Genomic DNA, 18,145 nt, shown 5'->3' with positions numbered 1-18,145 from the left:
ATAAGCATGTAAAGATAAACCAAAAATAAAAAAAAACTTTAAATTATGTGCAATAAAATAAAATAACAAGGTATAAGGGTTGAAGAGGCTTTCTGAAATACATAACATGTTAAATACATAGTAAAAAGACCTTTGTTGATAACTTCAAGATGTCTCCTGTGTTTAAAAAATAGATGATGATGCACTGCTCAGCTGGGATTTTGACCCATTCTTGCAAGTAAGCTGTCTTAAAATTTTTATGGTTCTAGGGTAATTTTTTTAATGTATTTTCCCATGCACCCTTCCTCTAATAAATTGAGTCTCTCAGAACCCTACGCCATGATGTTCCTAACTTCAAACCAATCTATAATGTTATTTGGGTGATGTATGTGTAGATTTCTCCTACAAGTTTTGGATGCATCCCTACTCCAACACACCTGAATTGCTTTCTTGACATTTTGGAATCAGTGGTCATTGACAACTCACTTGATTCAGGTGCATTGGAGCAGGGATCCATCCAAACATTGCTGGACTTCTGCTGACCCCTTATTTAGACATGAATTAGCCCCTATTGACAACTCCTCTAATTCATGGTTTTCAAAACTTTTTTGTTCAAAATATAATTCTTTATGTTCCTTTTACATTTTGGATAATTTTTGTGTTTATTTGCAATTTAGGAAATAGAAAAATATGAAAAAAACAAACATTGAAAAACACTTTTCACTGGTTTTCTTTACTATGAATAAACATTTCCTGAAAAACATGTTGATGTATTCAGTAGTTTTTTTTCCAATTCCTAACAAATATCATTTCGTAGGCACTTAAAAAAAATCCTTTCACATCAATCATACATAAATTCCAATTGATCCTAGTTGTCAGACAGTACAGTTTTCTCAGTTTATTATTCAAATTAGTTTAGATTCAGATTGCATCGAGTCATTCACTTGCAGCGTTCTATGCCAAGCATTGCATTCAGTTTGTAGGTACAACATATGCATGAGCCCATCATTTACGAGTTTATCTGACACTTTTTTGCACACAGAGAAGCATGCAGGCATTTACTTTTTGATTATTACATGTGCATTGTGCATCTAGACCACAGGTGTCAAACTCCAGTCCTCAAGGGTCGGTGTCCTGCAGTTTTTAGATGTGCCACAGATACAAAATACTGGAATGAAATTTCTTAATTACCTCCTTCGTGTGTAGATAAGTTCTCCAGAGCCTTGCTAATGACCTAATTATTCTATTCAGGTGTGGTGCAGCAGAGGCACATCTAAAAGTTGCAGGCAGTGGCCCTTGAAGACTGGAGTTTGACACCCCTGATCTAGACACTCATGAGCTCAACTGGTACATTTGTCTCTGTTGGTTGGAGAGTGTGCCATTTATGTCTAACTTATCTTCATAAGAGTGCTCTCTCATGTACTTTATGTTCATTTATATTTGAGGGCATCCCGGAGCTGGTTTTCATACCCGCGGTTGTGCATATATGGACTGGGAAGAGTATAAAAATGCCACAAACTGTTGTGTCTACACATGGGCATAGCCATGCACAGCGTGGACTGGTACTGCAGATTGATGGGAGTGAAATTGTCACGAATTACGGTGCGGTGTTGGTGGTGAGGCAGACGCAGCGGACCCAGGTATGATGAATGATGAATTTTAATGATAAATAAGTCCGGGAACAAGCAGCAGGCACAAGGAAACACAGAACGACGAAGAAGCTAACATTGACGTTGACGAAACATTGACGAGGACCCGACGAGGAACAAGGAACACAGGTGGAGTTAAATACACGGGAGGGTAATCACAGAACGAGACACACCTGGGAACAATCAAGGGGAGGACAGGACAACGAAGAGACTCAAGGACACAAAAAACTCTAACTAAACACGGAAAAACACAGATCCTGACAGTACCCCCCCCTCAAGGGCGGCTACCAGACGCCCAAAAAAAAAACCACAACAAGGGTGGGCGGAGGGGCGCCGGATGGGGGGCCAGAGTCCAGAAAAAACAAAAACACAACAAGGGTGGGCGGAGGGGCGCTGGACGCGGGAACCACGGAGACGGGAACCCCGGAGGCGGGAACCACGGAGGTAGTCCGGCGGCCGTCCGCGGCGCTGGAGGCGGGAACCACGGAGGCGGTCCGGCGGCCGTCCGCGGCGCTGGAGGCGGGAACCACGGAGGCGGTCCGGCGGCCGTCCGCGGCGCTGGAGGCGGGAACCACGGAGGCGGTCCGGCGGCCGTCCGCGGCGCTGGAGGCGGGAACCACGGAGGCGGTCCGGCGGCCGTCCGCGGCGCTGGAGGTGGCGATGAGTCCCGGGGACCGCCCACAGACGGCGACGACGAGCCCCCCGAGGCAGGGTCTCTGGTGGAGCACAGGGGGTCTCGGTCGGAACGCTGGGGGTCTCGGTCTCGGGTGGAACGCAGGGAGTCTCGGTCTCGGGTGGAACGCAGGGAGTCTCGGTCTCGGGTGGAACGCAGGGAGTCTCGGTCTCGGGTGGAACGCAGGGAGTCTCGGTCTCGGGTGGAACGCTGGAGGTCAGGGTCTCTGGAGGAACGCTGGAGGTCAGGGTCTCTGGAGGAACGCTGGAGGTCAGGGTCTCTGGAGGAACGCTGGAGGTCAGGGTCTCTGGAGGAACGCTGGAGGTCAGGGTCTCTGGAGGAACGCTGGAGGTCAGGGTCTCTGGAGGAACGCTGGAGGTCAGGGTCTCTGAAGGAACGCTGGAGGTCAGCGTCTCAGGAGGAACGCTGGAGGTCAGGGTCTCAGGAGGAACGCAGAAGGTCAGGGTCTCAGGAGGAACGCAGAAGGTCAGGGTCTCAGGAGGAACGCAGAAGGTCAGGGTCTCAGGAGGAACGCTGGAGGTCAGGGTCTCAGGAGGAACGCTGGAGGTCAGGGTCTCAGGAGGAACGCTGGAGGTCAGGGTCTCAGGAGGAACGCTGGAGGTCAGGGTCTCAGGAGGAACGCAGAGAGTCTGAGTCGGAACGCAGAGAGTCTCGGAAGGAACACTGAGAGTCTCGGAAGGAACACTGGGAGTCTCGGAAGGAACGCCGGCTGGAACGCCGGCTGACTCGGCCTCGGGTGCGCCGGCTGGAACGCCGGCTGACTCGGCCTCGGGTGCGCCGGCTGGAATGCCGGCTGACTCGGCCTCGGGTGCGCCGGCTGGAACGCCGGCTGACTCGGCCTCGGGTGCGCCGGCTGGAACGCCGGCTGACTCGGCCCCGGGTGCGCCGGCTGGAACGCCGGCTGACTCGGCCTCGGGTGCGCCGGAGCGAAGCCTTGGAACCGGCCGCGGAGGCGAGCCGCAGCGAAGCCTTGGAACCGGCCGCGGAGGCGAGCCGCAGCGAAGCCTTGGAACCGGCCGCGGAGGCGAGCCGCAGCGAAGCCTTGGAACCGGCCGCGGAGGCGAGCCGCAGCGAAGCCTTGGAACCGGCCGCGGGGGCGAGCCGCAGCGAAGCCTTGGAACCGGCCGCGGGGGCGAGCCGCAGCGAAGCCTTGGAACCGGCCGCGGAGGCGAGCCGCAGGGAAGCCTTGGAACCGGCCGCGGAGGCGAGCCGCAGCGAAGCCTTGGAACCGGCCGCGGGGGCGAGCCGCAGCGAAGCCTTGGAACCGGCCGCGGGGGCGAGCCGCAGCGAAGCCTTGGAACCGGCCGCGGGGGCGAGCCGCAGCGAAGCCTTGGAAACGGCTGCGGAGGTGAGCCGGAGCGAAGCCTGGGAAACGGCTGCGGGTCCGGAAAGCGACGAGGGGCCGGGTGCACCGGCGGCTCACGTCGTTGTCTCCGAGCGGGCAGCGGAGGTGGCGGCTCCGGAAAGCGACGAGGGGCCGGGTGCACCGGCGGCTCACGTCGCTGTCTCCGATATGGCAGCGGAGGTGACGGATCCGGAAGGCGACGAGGGGCCGGGTCCACCGGCGGCTCACGTCGCTGTCTCCGGGCTGACCGTGGAGGTGGCGGCTCCGGAAAGCGACGAGGGACCGGGTCTGCCGGCGGCTCACGTCGCTGTCTCCGAGCGGGCAGCGGAGGTGGCGGCTCCGGAAAGCGACGAGGGGCCGGCTCCACCGGCGGCTCAGGTCGCTGGCTTCCCGGACGGAGGTATCGACGGGGGCCATATCCGGGGGGTGCCAACACCAGTCTTGTCCCCCGGAATAGCTCCCGCTGCAGGTCGGCGAGGGCTTCAGCCAGCTCCCTGTCCTCCCTGCCGAACCTCCGCCTCGGGCCGCTCTGCCCTTTAGGAGGTAACCTCCTGAGTGCTGGGTCCATGTTAGCAGCCTCACCGATCGGTCTGGTCGGGTCCTACTGTCACGAATTACGGTGCGGTGTTGGTGGTGAGGCAGACGCAGCGGACCCAGGTATGATGAATGATGAATTTTAATGATAAATAAGTCCGGGAACAAGCAGCAGGCACAAGGAAACACAGAACGACGAAGAAGCTAACATTGACGTTGACGAAACATTGACGAGGACCCGACGAGGAACAAGGAACACAGGTGGAGTTAAATACACGGGAGGGTAATCACAGAACGAGACACACCTGGGAACAATCAAGGGGAGGACAGGACAACGAAGAGACTCAAGGACACAAAAAACTCTAACTAAACACGGAAAAACACAGATCCTGACAGAAATATTCTTTAATCTAAATGTAAATGGAAGTGAAATTTACCGGTGGGTTCTATGTAATTACCAGTGCACGATTTATTAGAGCTATGTTTATGTAAGGTGGACAGCCAAAAAGAGAGAATATGACAGACAGAAAATAAGGCAAAGCGAGTTTGGGGGGAGGGGAAGAAAGGGGTCTATATGAAGAGAACAAATGAGAAAGGGTGGTAGACATATCGGAATGAAAGCGTAAAAAGAATGGATGATTTATATTTAGTTATGGTTACACGGTGAAGCTGTGTGGGTGCCGACTGCAAAGCGAGAGGGAAATAGAAAATGAGAAGACAAAATTGACAAGAAGAGGAGAGGAGCTCTGTATATGATTCTTCCAAGATGGAGCAGACAGGAGACAATGGGGAACCAGAATGGGGTTAAAGACCAGTCTCTCAAAGCCAGAAACTTAGCTTCTGAAGTGGACCCAACCCTGTGAGCGGTGGTCAATTTGTCACTCTTTTCTATAGTCTGCCCTGATTTGAATCTCACAAGCCCTGGAACTGCAACAAAATGGTATCGTGAAAGGGATCATCGAGTCACACCGCTGTGCCGATGCCATTAATAGGTCTGCAACTCACACTCATGCAAATGAAGAGAACGTGTGTATCTTTTATGTGTGTCAATTTCTCTTTCAGTCGGACTGGATTTGCATGCATTTGCTCAAACTCCCTGTGCCACATTCCAGTGGGGTATGATTCATAGTGAAGTTTTATTGCACTTTGACAGAAGTTCATTTCATATATCTCAAAACCCTCTGACCACCCTCACCTTGTTCTTTCACTCCCACACCTCTCTACTGCCCCACTACCTCCCTCAGGCTTCCTCCCTGCAGACTAATTAGCATTTTTAACCTACAGTTTAGAAAGACTCAAACTATGGAAGCACATTCTGTTCCCAAGATTTCTTCCATAATAATTAGTATTCTTCTCATGTAATTGGTGGTAAAGTTTTCTGTTATTATTGTATGTAATATTGTATTGATTAATTATTATTATATTTTTATGTTTCTGCTTTAATTTGGAAATCAATGTATTTTATTGGACCAATTCACAACAGCTGTAAAGGCACAACAAAACATATAGTATCAAATGTCTAAAAGTATACAGTAAGATCAAACCAATGCTGCCCAATATATGGACATTTGTATTCAGTTACACACATACCAACTTGACTTATAATGCTATGCCACCTCATTAGTTTAGACTCTAAACTAAATCCCTTAGTCTGAACAAGCATGTGGCAACGTTAGACAAAAACAAGCCCTTTTAACATCAAGAAACATTCAGCAGAACCAGTCAGTATAACTTTTCATCTGCTGTGAGCCACTTGGGATCAAAAGAACAGAGCAGAGAAACAGAAAACAAAAAAAGACAACAACACTGGTCTAGAAGTACTTTTTCTAAGATGAGGAAAATGACGAAACTGAGTGACTATATTTTTATGTTGTTTTCCTGTTGAGTACGTTTTGATTGAATTTATGTTCCTTAGGCAAAAGCTGACAGATTTTGACCTAAAAATAGCACATTGTCTCTATCTGGTTTCATGTTTGTCATCATTCTAAATGAAGACATTAAGCATATTCATTCCAGTGAAATGAGATTGAATCAAACTCAGGGGCTTTCACATCTGTACACAACAACTACAAAAGTCTAGGAACTCCTATTTTTTGTCTGTTGGCTTTATTTTTATTCCTATATTATTGACTGATGTTTTTTTTACACATCCACGTTAAACTCTTTTCTTTGTTGCCCTTGAGACATCCCATCAGTGCTGCATCATCTGTGTTATGAGGGCAACTTGGTGAATTAAACACTCACAAGTGGTTCAGAGGGTTTGCTGTTTTAAGAGATTCAAGCTGAATGACTTATTTATCTTCCATGAAAACACATTCACTTTAGCTTCTGTAAACCAGAAAGTTCACAGCCTGTATATAGTTCACATTGTATTAAATTATTTTAATGGGCTTTACTTTACAATCTGCTCAAGGTTGCAGTCATTCTCGTGTCTTGTGCATACTTTGGCCTTTCATTTTCATTAAACCTTTCATTAATATGTTTAGGTCTGGCACTCTATGAACATCTAGTTTTGTTAGCATTGGCCTTTTGTAGCTTTCCCTCCTAGTGGCTTGTGTCTATTACTGTCTCCTGGAAATTTGTCAATGTTTCCTTTGTTTGTAAAAACAATAATACAGCTATAGTATGATATTAATAGTAAAAAATATATATATTTTGACTCTTTATAATTGGCCAGTTTAACATTTTAAATGGAATTACTGAAGTAAATGTTAGCATTTAATTATTAAAAGCGTTTGATGCCTGTGTTTTTCATACTGACTGAAATGATGTCTTTTAGTTTTGGCTTATGCTTTCTGACATTTCTGCATGATTTATGAAGTTTGTGTTTCTTATAAATTTTTAACTGTTTATGAGGAACATATGAATGAACTTCTAGGTGTTAAACTGCTGAGTTTAAATGTGGGCCATCTGTGGCGCACACCATAAATTATGAAAGTTTAATTTAGGGCTAGAATATAGAAGTTGCCTCAACGTTCTAACTAGGTCCTTTTTTGGTCTTTTGGACTCCACAGATTTTAGATTGACATCACATCCAGCTCCTGGATGGACCAAGAATAATGTTTTGTTTAAATGTCAAGTATTGCCCAAAGTCATATTTTTTTAATGCTCTCAATATTCTCATCAGTTCTTTTCATTCTTTTTGTACCATGTTTGTCACTGCATGTTGACTAAGTAGATCCCCCACTTGTTCAGCACTGTAACGTATTTCTTTAGAAGACATGTTTTTCTTTTTGTGACAGTATTAAACTTTTTAGACTGTATATTTGAGTTTCAGTGCCGCTTGGTAACCAACAGATATTAGCCATTATTGCACCCTCTGATTGAGTTAGAAGAGTTCCGGAAAACACATTCAGATAATTTTTAGTCAAACGTGTGAGCACGCTCGAGAGTCCTTACATCTGCACTTATTGCACTTCAAAGAAATGGCAGAAAGGATTAAATTTGGTGTTACAAGGAGCGCAAAAGCTTTTTGCAGCTCTACATCAGTGGTTGTGGAGGAGGAAAGGAGAAGAGAGCAGAATTGATAGAAAGGGAGGAGAGCTATCATTGTGCTCCAAGCTGATTTGAAGGAGTCCTTTTCTGGCCTGGCTTCATGCCCTTGTTCTGTTGGCTGCCAGCCACAGCGAGCAGCTCCTAGCAGGGTCAGAGGAGGTTAGGTCATGTGTATTGCAGAAACAGTTAAAGATCCACTTGGCAGCAAATGGCAAACTCGGCAGTGAAGGTCATATATGTGGAGCACGATGGGCAGCATGTGGAAAGAAAGAGAAAGGAGCCAGACATGAGGATGTAGGTGGGGTAGGAAGGAAATAAACATCTTTCATCTTTCAATTTATTGTCCTTTTTAACTACAGAGGGAGAAGTGCAAGTGATGCAGCAAGTGGGATATAGGAGCTGACTTTGCTTGCAGTAACATATAGCCCACACAGGAGCTTTATAGTGTTGTTCTGGTGCTAGAAGGCAGAGACACCAAGCAGACAAACAGCAGCTGCTCCTCTATTCATTCAATCCTCTCTTCCACCCAGCTGCCCACAAATATCTCTTAATCTCTGAAAAGGATCATAATTCCCTGAGAATTAAGCACAGCAATGTTCGGGATCTGCAGCTCAGCCACTGGTGTATGTCGCACTGGTGGTGAGAGCTTTGGAGCCAGAGGACCGGCACCGTGACCCATCTCAGCTTGCTTTAATCTAATCAGTCTCCTCAACTTCCTAATAGGCTGATTTTCCCAACAGTATGCTCCTCTGGGACAGCTTCTGCTTTTATCTGTTGCACGGCTGTTTACTGATCAGAGGTCAGCAAATGGCCTCGACTTCTGTTGAAGAAAACCAAAGCTACATCACAGCACATTACATCCAGAGTAACAGTGATTAATGTGCAGCTTGGGTATACAATTTTGTGTTTATTTCAGTGGCCAAGTGTGTGCGTGTGTGTGCATGTGCTACAATGTGCTCACCTCGCTCTGTCAACTAGACTTTAATCTAATCTGGTAGGCAGGCCAACCATGGTGACCTGTAATGATTTAAAGCTGACCTCAGCTCTCTAACTCAATACACTCTTTTCTGCTCAGCTGCAGGGTGCATACATGTGTGTTTGTAATTGAGCATATATTGTGCATCAACCTTTTCACATTTTGTCACGTAACAGTCATAAGTCCTGATGCGTTTTGGGACCTTCATATGTGGGGAATCTACTCTAACACTAAGCCGTGCACTGTCCTTGAACACCTGGTATTTTTGGTATTTCCATTTATTTTGTCTTGTTCTATCACATAAAATATAGCAGCTGAGGTTTGTGGTAAAGATTATCGCTGGGGATATGTTTGCAAGGCACTGTAGGAGCATTTTTTTTAACCTCAAAACCATAAAAATTAAGGTAAAGATGTGGAGATTGTGAGGGTGACTTATAATACCACCTTCACACTGACTCTGTGCCCTCCCCCCACTTAGTCACATAAATATGTTCATACAGAAGCAAATGTCAGGTTGGCTGACTCTTATCCTCCAGCTGTCTGTTTCCTCACTCTTCTTTTTGACCTTCATTTTGAGTTTATGGGAGTAACCTCCAATCCTATAAACAAGGCTCTGTCTAGCCGCCCCTCTCACCAACACCACAACCATTTTGGAACACACACAAACCTGACCAAACACACACATCCGTGGCACACATACACACAATGGTTATTGGATTCATAACTGGGAGAGTCCTATCCTCCAGCTCACTGTGCAAGATGAGAGGTGCTGAAATGAAATTCTCCCTCAGAAAATCTCTACTCTTACCTGGGATTTAGAAAAGCTCTTGTAGGGCTTTCTCTCATTCCCTTTCCCTCCCTCACATGCTCACGTACACACACCCACTCATGTGCACACACACGCACACATCATGCCTATAAGAGAGTGCACGCACAAAGAGAGAGTGAAAAATAAGTAGAGGGAGCAAATGAGAGCCAGGGAGATGGAGAGGGATTACAATGGGGTACATCTGGGATGGCAGTGGGACGACAGGAAGGGGAAGAGGAGCTATGAAGGCACTTAAAAAGACATGGTGAGAAGTGAGTTTTTGAGCATATTGATCTGTCTATCTCAGAGGCTGTGGAGAAAGAGACAAGGGGGACCAGAGATGGTCAATGGGTTTTGAGAAACACAAAAAAGCAAAAAAAAAAAAAAAACAGAAACAGAAAACTTATCTGTTCCCATGGCAGCATTGATGTAGTTGTTTCTTTATCTCCATCAGTAAATGAGTAACTGAAAAATTATCTTCTCCGTGCTCCTCCTCCAAAAACCCTTTGATTCTGATGTTCTTACTCAGACATTCTTTATGGTCAAATATTAAATCAAGAGAGGTCATTCAGGTCAAATTATTTTTATTGCTTGATTGGTAAAGCCATCACAGTGACAAAGTTTATTAAGCTGCTGTTCTAGAGTCTTCAGAAAGCTTATCTGAGAATTGTAATTGTTTTCACAATATTTAAAGTTCACAACTGACCTTAGTAAAACAGCAGCAAATGATATGAACTCACTGGTATATAACCCCTATTTACATTACATATAAGCTCCAACCAAAGCTCAGTTTATTTCAGATTAGGTTTGGCTGGTGATAAAAAGAAACCAGAACAAACTGTATCAAGCTGTATCTGACGCACATGATGTCATGTCTCAGTTTGCTCTTGGCTGTAACACAAAGCAGGAAATGGTTTTCAAAACTGTATTTTCCATCTTCTACTGTCTATACATTTTAGTGATGTAATTATATGTATCTGAATTTTACCCCATCTGTCAGCACCATCTGATTTTAATTATATTAAAATGTAGGAAGCAGTTGGTGACACCTTTTACATGCTCTTTTGCAGTTTTTTCTGGTTTTGCTTATTATCACTAACATTAAACAAAGATAAACAGAGTAAATGCAAATAGTATTTTTTAAATGATGATTTCATGTATTACTAGAAATAAATTATCCAAACCAAATTAGCTCAGTGTAAAACCATATTTGTATATCTGATGAAAAGAAGTTTCTTCCTTGCACAATTGTGGCAGAAGTAGGAGCTAGTCCTGTGACCAGTGGGATGCTGGTTCGAATCCCCATTCTGTCTGTCTCAGTCATTGTGTCCTCGAGCAAGACACTTCAAGCGCCTTGTCTATTGGTGACCAGTGGCAGCCTTGCCATTTAGAAATGTTTTTGATTATGCCTTTTGGATCATTGTGATGCTGTATATCCCAAGTTCACTTAGGGTTAAGGCTTGACGTGATGTCTGTATATAACATGTCATGGCTCCATCGATTATGGCATCACCGCTATGTTTGAGTGTAGGAGTGCTGTCATCATGTCAGAACCAACAGGAAGCATGCTTTCCAAAACTTCCACTTGTGGCTTATCATTTCAGATGGTAATTTCTTAAAACTCTTGGGGATTAGCAATATATTTTTGTGAGTGTGAACATCTTTATGGACATCTACTGTATGTAGATTTTATTCAGCAGAGGTTTTATTCTTGGAACTCTCCAAGGGATGCAATTTGGTCCCTGTCTCTTTCTTTGAATACTAAACACTTAGATCAAGTCTTATAGGTGTTGTTGTTGGTTCTTTTGTGACCTTCAGAATGGTTTGTCTATCTACTTGTAGATTCACCACTGCTAGAATCCTAATGCTCTCTCCCCTCACACCTGCACCCTGTTAGTCAATTAGCCCGGTCTATTGTTCCAGCATTCACGCTCCCAGTATTCAACCACCTCTTTCTCATTCCCACTTGTTGGTTTCTCCTTTTTTATCCTGCTATCCTGCTATATTAGATCCTGATCAGTCATGTTTCTTGTGGTTTTGTTGGTTCTTGATGTTTTTGTTGTCCTTTGATTCCCTGTGCTCCCATAGTTTTTTGTAAGTCTTTGTTCATATTTTTTTTATTAAATCTTCAAATCAACTCATTGCCTCAGCTTATCTGAATTTGGGTCAGTGCAAGATCAGGGATCTCTGTTGGAAGATGGAAGTGGAATAAAGAGATTCAGGCAAGCCCACGTGCTTTCAGGCCTTCGCTGAAAAATTGGCTCATGAAGAATCATCATTGCATTGTCCTCATAAGTTCTTTGAAGTAGTTGCATTCGCCAGTGCCCTGCATGCAAAGTGTTAATGTCACAAAGCAGTTCTTTAAACTGAAAAGACACAAAGACAAAGAAGGTTCTGACCTCACTGCAATAACACAATGTAAAAGGGTTCTCCTCAAACAAAAGAAAAGAAGAATCATTTGGAAAAGAGAGAATAAAAAATACCCTGAAAGCTTAAAAAGTGATTTATGTAAACATGAAATGAACTAGAACATTGTTTGATTTTTGTTTTCACATGACAACCCACAATGACTCTGTTAATACAGTAATATGTAACAAATAACTACCTGCTGGGGAGTTTCCTTTGATTAAATTGAGACAATAATAAAACAACAAATTTTTCAATTAGATGCCTTAATCAATTGGATAGTTGCCCCGATTGTGCTGGAAAATATTCTGTTTTAAACTACTTATCTTTCCTGGGATTTTTAACACAGTCATCACATCGCTGCAAAATTTTCTTGGATAGCATAAAGCAAGGTCTACAAAAAAAAAGAATGAATGAATCATGTGAATGATTTCATAAAGCCCCTATATTAATTATGTCAGAGCAGGAAGAACAGAAGATGAGGCCCCAGTGGCCTTCTCTGCTATCGCTCTATCTTTTAATTATCTGCCACTCCTGTATGGAAAGCAGAGGTTGGTGTGGAGAGGCAGAGATAAGGGGGAGCTTATATTCCCTCATCAGCTGCCTGATAGAAGTGTATGCTGATATCACACTTTTTTTAATCTTTCCTTGCCTATTTATGGAGGGGGAATTGTCTTTCTTTACTGTTTTACACATTTTTTATATAACAATCTCTCCTCAGTTTCCTTCGAGCAACTGTAGAGTCACTGTGTCACTATGTATTTGCAGTGGACATTTGCTGGGGAATAACATGACTTGAAATTCTGACATTCTTGCTTTGCCCTCAACAATGAGTTACTAGACAGGTGTGAGGAGTTAAAACAAAAGAAAAAAGGCATCACTGTGGAGCAAACACCACAGGGATGCATGAAAAATCCTTCATATACCATCAGAATATAGTGTGTAAACAAGTGATTCTTTTTACAAGAATATATGGAAGGGAAGCATTTTAAAATAAGTCATCAAGGTGTGAATCACTCGTGCTGACTTGATATTTACTTTGACTGTTGAGCCGCTGCAGCTCATTCATTGTGCCAATGTGAAGAAGTCAGCAGAAACAGATCGCTGTTTCTCTTCATTAACACTATGTGCTTACATCCATGCAGTTCTGCTCTGTTTCTTCTATGTTTACGTGTTGAAAATGCTTGAATCAAGATTTTTAAAATTCAGTTGGATGATAGATTCAACTTGCTGTGTGACCTGTCTAACTATCAAGCCAATATACATTTGTATCAGCCACTTCAATGTCAGTGTCATTTATATGCAAATTAATTTATCAGATTCAGCAGTGCAGTATCAGACATAAATTAAAAATAGTGCTGAATTAGTGTTCCCTGTGATGGATTAGAGTGTGGTGAGCGTCTGCCAACTGATTGAACTGAAACCAGTACCTTGTTTGAGTTGTGCTTAAAGGGGTAGTTTTGTTTTTCAAAAATAGATTTTTTCAAAATAATTTTCTGTAATACTTCCTTTACCTTTAAATGGCACGTCACAGTCAACTTATAGAAAATGAAAGAACTCCTCAGAGTGGTCAACTAACAGCTAGTCAGACTGATTTTAGCAGAGTTTGACTATTTAAAACAACTACAATGGGTTTTATGATGTTTTACCTGTTGGATAAAACATTATAAAACATAACAAGATAGTAAACATCAACTCTTTTATAAGAAACTATTGTTGACTCAGTTGCTTTTTCCTTTGTTGAACACTGTTGATATTGCTATGCAAAGTTACATGGGATTAGGTTGCCAGGTTCCTCCACCATCATAGCTGAGACTAGTCAGCCGCTGTTTGAGTTCAAAGTCCTTTTAAGACTAAAGAAACTTTTAAATGTGCTACATTTTCCTTAAAATGTGGAATCACTTCATATTTGACAGCTAAATTCTGCATCCTGTACAGGTAGCAGTTCAATACAGGACTGGTTTTGCTCTATATTTATTACATACAGGCTGAGAGATTTGCTGTGATCAAAGGAGCTGATTGATAAATACTTATTTAGGATAAAGGTTAGCACTTGAAATCATGCCCATTCTGATTGCTATGAATAGTGGTTTGTTCCTTTGCTGCAGTCTATTCATACATTCATTGATTATGTTGTAGAAAAGGAAAGGCAATGATACTATGATTGAGCTTTGAAAACTGGCTTATTTAGCTGCTGAGCATAAATAACAAACACCTCATGCTTGTTGACAGTGAGCTGAAAACAGTATGCCAGCCAGTCACACAACTTTTGAATTGAAAACAATTGAAAGGACTATTTGAGGTTTTTGAAAGTCTATATTATCAGTGATCCATTCAGAATCACAGAGATATGGATTTTGTGTGGATGATTTCTTCTAAATGGACACACTGAAATAACCTCACACTTTCGAGTTAAAACATTTTTAGCATGTTTGCATTACATGTTTGCAACCAGCAGAGTGGTATGCTCTGGTATCGTTCAGCTTGGCACAAAGCAGCCCCTCACTGCTCTCTGGTAAAGCATACACAATAATGGAGTTTGAGTGTTTTGTGACATGGCTGCCTCCTATGAGAATGCAGCCTTTCTTTTTGTGGTTATTGCCCTGGTAGATGTAAAAATGACCCCTGTCCAGGCAGTGGACTTATATGTCTTTGCATTAAACGTGGCATTTCCAGCTGTATCTTGCACAATGATATCAAATATGGCATGTTGCTGTGCCTTTCCCAGCTGCATTGATGTAGCAAAACCCTGGTTACCCTTTAGATTTTGTCATATTTCATTGACAAGTTGCTGCTTGATTTAGGTGACCAATATAGCCAGAAGCTGAAGCATGGATCATTTTTTGTGGTGTTTTTCAGTTAAGGAAATAAGTGACATACATGATGGAAACATATCTGGCGATTTTGAGTTCAAATCTTTTGAACTCCTATTGTTCTTGGCTGCACATTAAATCTGTTTAACCTTCCACAGCTCTGGAGATTTCTTCCCTTTTCTGCAAAATCCCAGAAATGTACAACTTTTTTACAACAGGTGAAAGAAGAATTACTAGTAACTTAATGAAACCTCATTTAAAAAAAAATAATAATAATAAGCCCTTTAATGAATATACACAGTCCAGGACCCAGAAATCTTCTTTTTAGCAACCACAATGTATTATGTTTAAGAACTTTTGTTTGATATTGCTGAAAACTTTCTTTTACTTTTCTTTGGCATCAGCTGAAGGGAGAAGTCAAAGTGTTTGGATGAGAGGCAAGAAGTTATCACCCCAAGCCAGGACTATGTTTGCAGGGAGCATCTGTATTCTATGTTATAGCTGCAACTGGGTGTAAGGGCTGGCCTATTCTTGTCTCCAATCTATATGTGCTATTTATATGCTGCAGCAGTCGGTGGAGGCAGACAATGGTAGTAATTGAGACACCTGGACTCTGCTACCTCCTTTTAAACCTTGCCTCCCTGCAATCAAGATGGGCTCTTGTCTTTGTTTCCCTCCTCAAACAATGCAAACATTTCTGCATTGTACACAGAGGAACAGTAACCACTTATTATAATATGCCACATCTCATATTCTATTTATGGTCTGTGATTTGTGTTATTGTCTTTTGTAAAATAAAAAAGCATGATTTTTATAGTGTTAAAATTGTGTTAGTAACTGTAAAATATTTTGAGACTTCTCAGTCAAAGAGGACAGAAGAGTCATGGAAGAGATGGATAGCTGATCCATTTTAGGCCCAGTTCACTTTAATATGAGTGAAACATTTAACTGTTCACTTATTAAAATGCCACAGTAAAGTGAAGCACAGAGAAACTGTATTCCACAAAGAACATCACAAGAACATCGCCATGAAATTTCTTGCATAATGTGAGTTTCATCATCCGTGTAGTACTGATGCAGTCAGTCTGTCTCGGCCATGATGATATCATGTTCTGGTTTCTGTCATAACTTGTCAAATGAAATCATGTCCAGCTTCAAACTGACACAGAGGGTGGATCGGATCCCGAGGCTTTTTCACAGAGTGTGCATGAACATGTTTGTGTTGTATTGAAAAAAGGCTGTGCAACCCAGACATCGTAGCAAAAATATAATGCAGTCTGGTCTATGAAAAAAAAAAGGTGCAAATACACACATAGTGAGACACATTTGCAGACACCCCGACGCACACTCAAATACTCCAGTGTCAATCTACGGCTCCAGAACTTGCAGACTAATTATGGCCCTCTGCTGACACAAAGAAATTCTTCTGACCCTCTCTTTGAATCCCTGCAGCTACCTGACAGCCTACGTGACCTGAACAAAACTGAGAGGATTAGAGTCCTCATTAACACACGTTCACTCCAGCACACATTAGCAAACAAAAACACGTGAGATGGCCCACTGTCATTATTTGCCTTACAGAAAATGAAAGATAAAAGCCTAAATTACTAGAAAGAATTAAATACACCTGAAAATGTTTTATAATCAATCGCACAAGTCACATTGGCTGTGATTTTAATAATTGAGAAGAGCATAAATAACTTTTGACATTCATTCATAAATTATAAATAAATCAAATAAAGATTGTCTTTAACTGCATTATTTTTATTACTGTTCTTTTTTTTTAACTTATTATAAAGAACCACCGTATTCCTGGTTAGAAGTAACACAAGCATTAAATACTTTTTCTGCAAAACTCTGGGAGATGCAGTTTCCAAATATATTAATTTGAAATTAAAACAGAGAGAACTCAGTGCAACAAGGTATTGATCCAAATGCCATCAGGAAAAAGGCAACACCATGCTGAACTTATTTAATGAGGAAGCAAACATACAGTGGAGGGAAAAAAAAGCATCATCACCAAGGAGAAACCCGGCAAGGAAAATGCAAGAAACAGGAAGAGCTGACAAAGGAGGGATTAAACAGAGATTGTTAAATGTTGGGGAAGTGGGTAACTGAAATTCAACACAGCATAGTCTAATTATTGGCTGCACTGGAGCTGAGGGAAAATAACTAATTGACATAAAGCCATGTAAACAAAGCAAGGTACAAATGGAATGGCCTAAATAAAACACGACGAAAGACTAATAATTATCACAAAACTGAAAAACAAACGAATTACAAACCTCAAAGTTGATGTTGTCATGAATTTTAGAATGTCAATACCGTAATCATTTGAACTTTAGGTAATGGTATGCAGTTTGAAGCCTTAGTGCAGCTGTAAAGTTCACAGTGTGTAACAGCAATTTTTCATCTTCTACAAAAGATTCAGAGGCTTAATAAACTGAGAATGACAAAGTGTTGCTCAAAATAACTAACTCCAAGCAGGCTTGACAGGAGAAGGTCATTAACAACAGAATTTCTGTCACAGTCACACACAATCACCTGACGTGCTTTGGGGGTTGCAGTCATTCTCTGTTTTATCCTTTGCAGTTAGAAACAATGGATCCATTATGCTTTAACTTTAAAAATTTTTTAAATGTGAAAAATCTAACTTTTAGTAAATCTAGGGAAACTTAACTATATAGCACTTTTAAGCATACAAATAGTGATTCACAAAGGCATCAGAAGTGTTAAAATACAAAGAAATTAAAGCATGTTTAAAAAGACGGAGAAAATACAGGATTCAAACAATTAAAAAGACACATTTCTGTATTAGGAAAGACACATTTATAAAACAAGACTGTCTTCAGCTGCTTTATAAATAAGTTCAGACTCTCAAGACAATGTTGAAACATAGGAAGCTTCTTCCACAGTTGAGGTCTTGTAGTCTGTAAAGAGGAAACTCCTACAAGTTATTATATCTATGACGTCTAGGTTTTCCTCTAAGGACCTGAGGGACTGAGGGAAGGTACTCTCTTCACAAAAGCTTTAGTGAGAAATCTTTACATTTCTTTAAATTTGTTTACAAAAACAGGTTCAGTGTGAACTAATGAAGCAACATACAACTTCAAGGATTTCTAAAATCAAGAATAGTGAAGAGATGACAATAACAGCTTAAAGCAAAAATGTGAAAAGTAGAGCTCATGCAAGGCACCAAAAATATATAACATTCTATTGATTCATTTGCTTAATTTAATATCATAGACAACATCTTCTGTCGATTTGCATGTCTTCCACCCACTTTTCAATAACATGACTGTTGGGTTAATTGGACTCTCTAAATTGTTTAGTTGTGAGTGTGTGTGGGTGTGTGTGCATGGATGGTGGTTTGTCCTGTGTGTCTCTATGTTGCTCTGTGATGGACTGGGGATCTGTTTAGACTGTACCTCACCTCTCGCCCAATG

This window comes from Xiphophorus hellerii, chromosome 3, assembly GCF_003331165.1.
Source record: "Xiphophorus hellerii strain 12219 chromosome 3, Xiphophorus_hellerii-4.1, whole genome shotgun sequence".
Taxonomy (NCBI): Eukaryota; Metazoa; Chordata; class Actinopteri; order Cyprinodontiformes; family Poeciliidae; genus Xiphophorus; species Xiphophorus hellerii.
Note: the sequence above shows the minus strand (reverse complement) of the source record.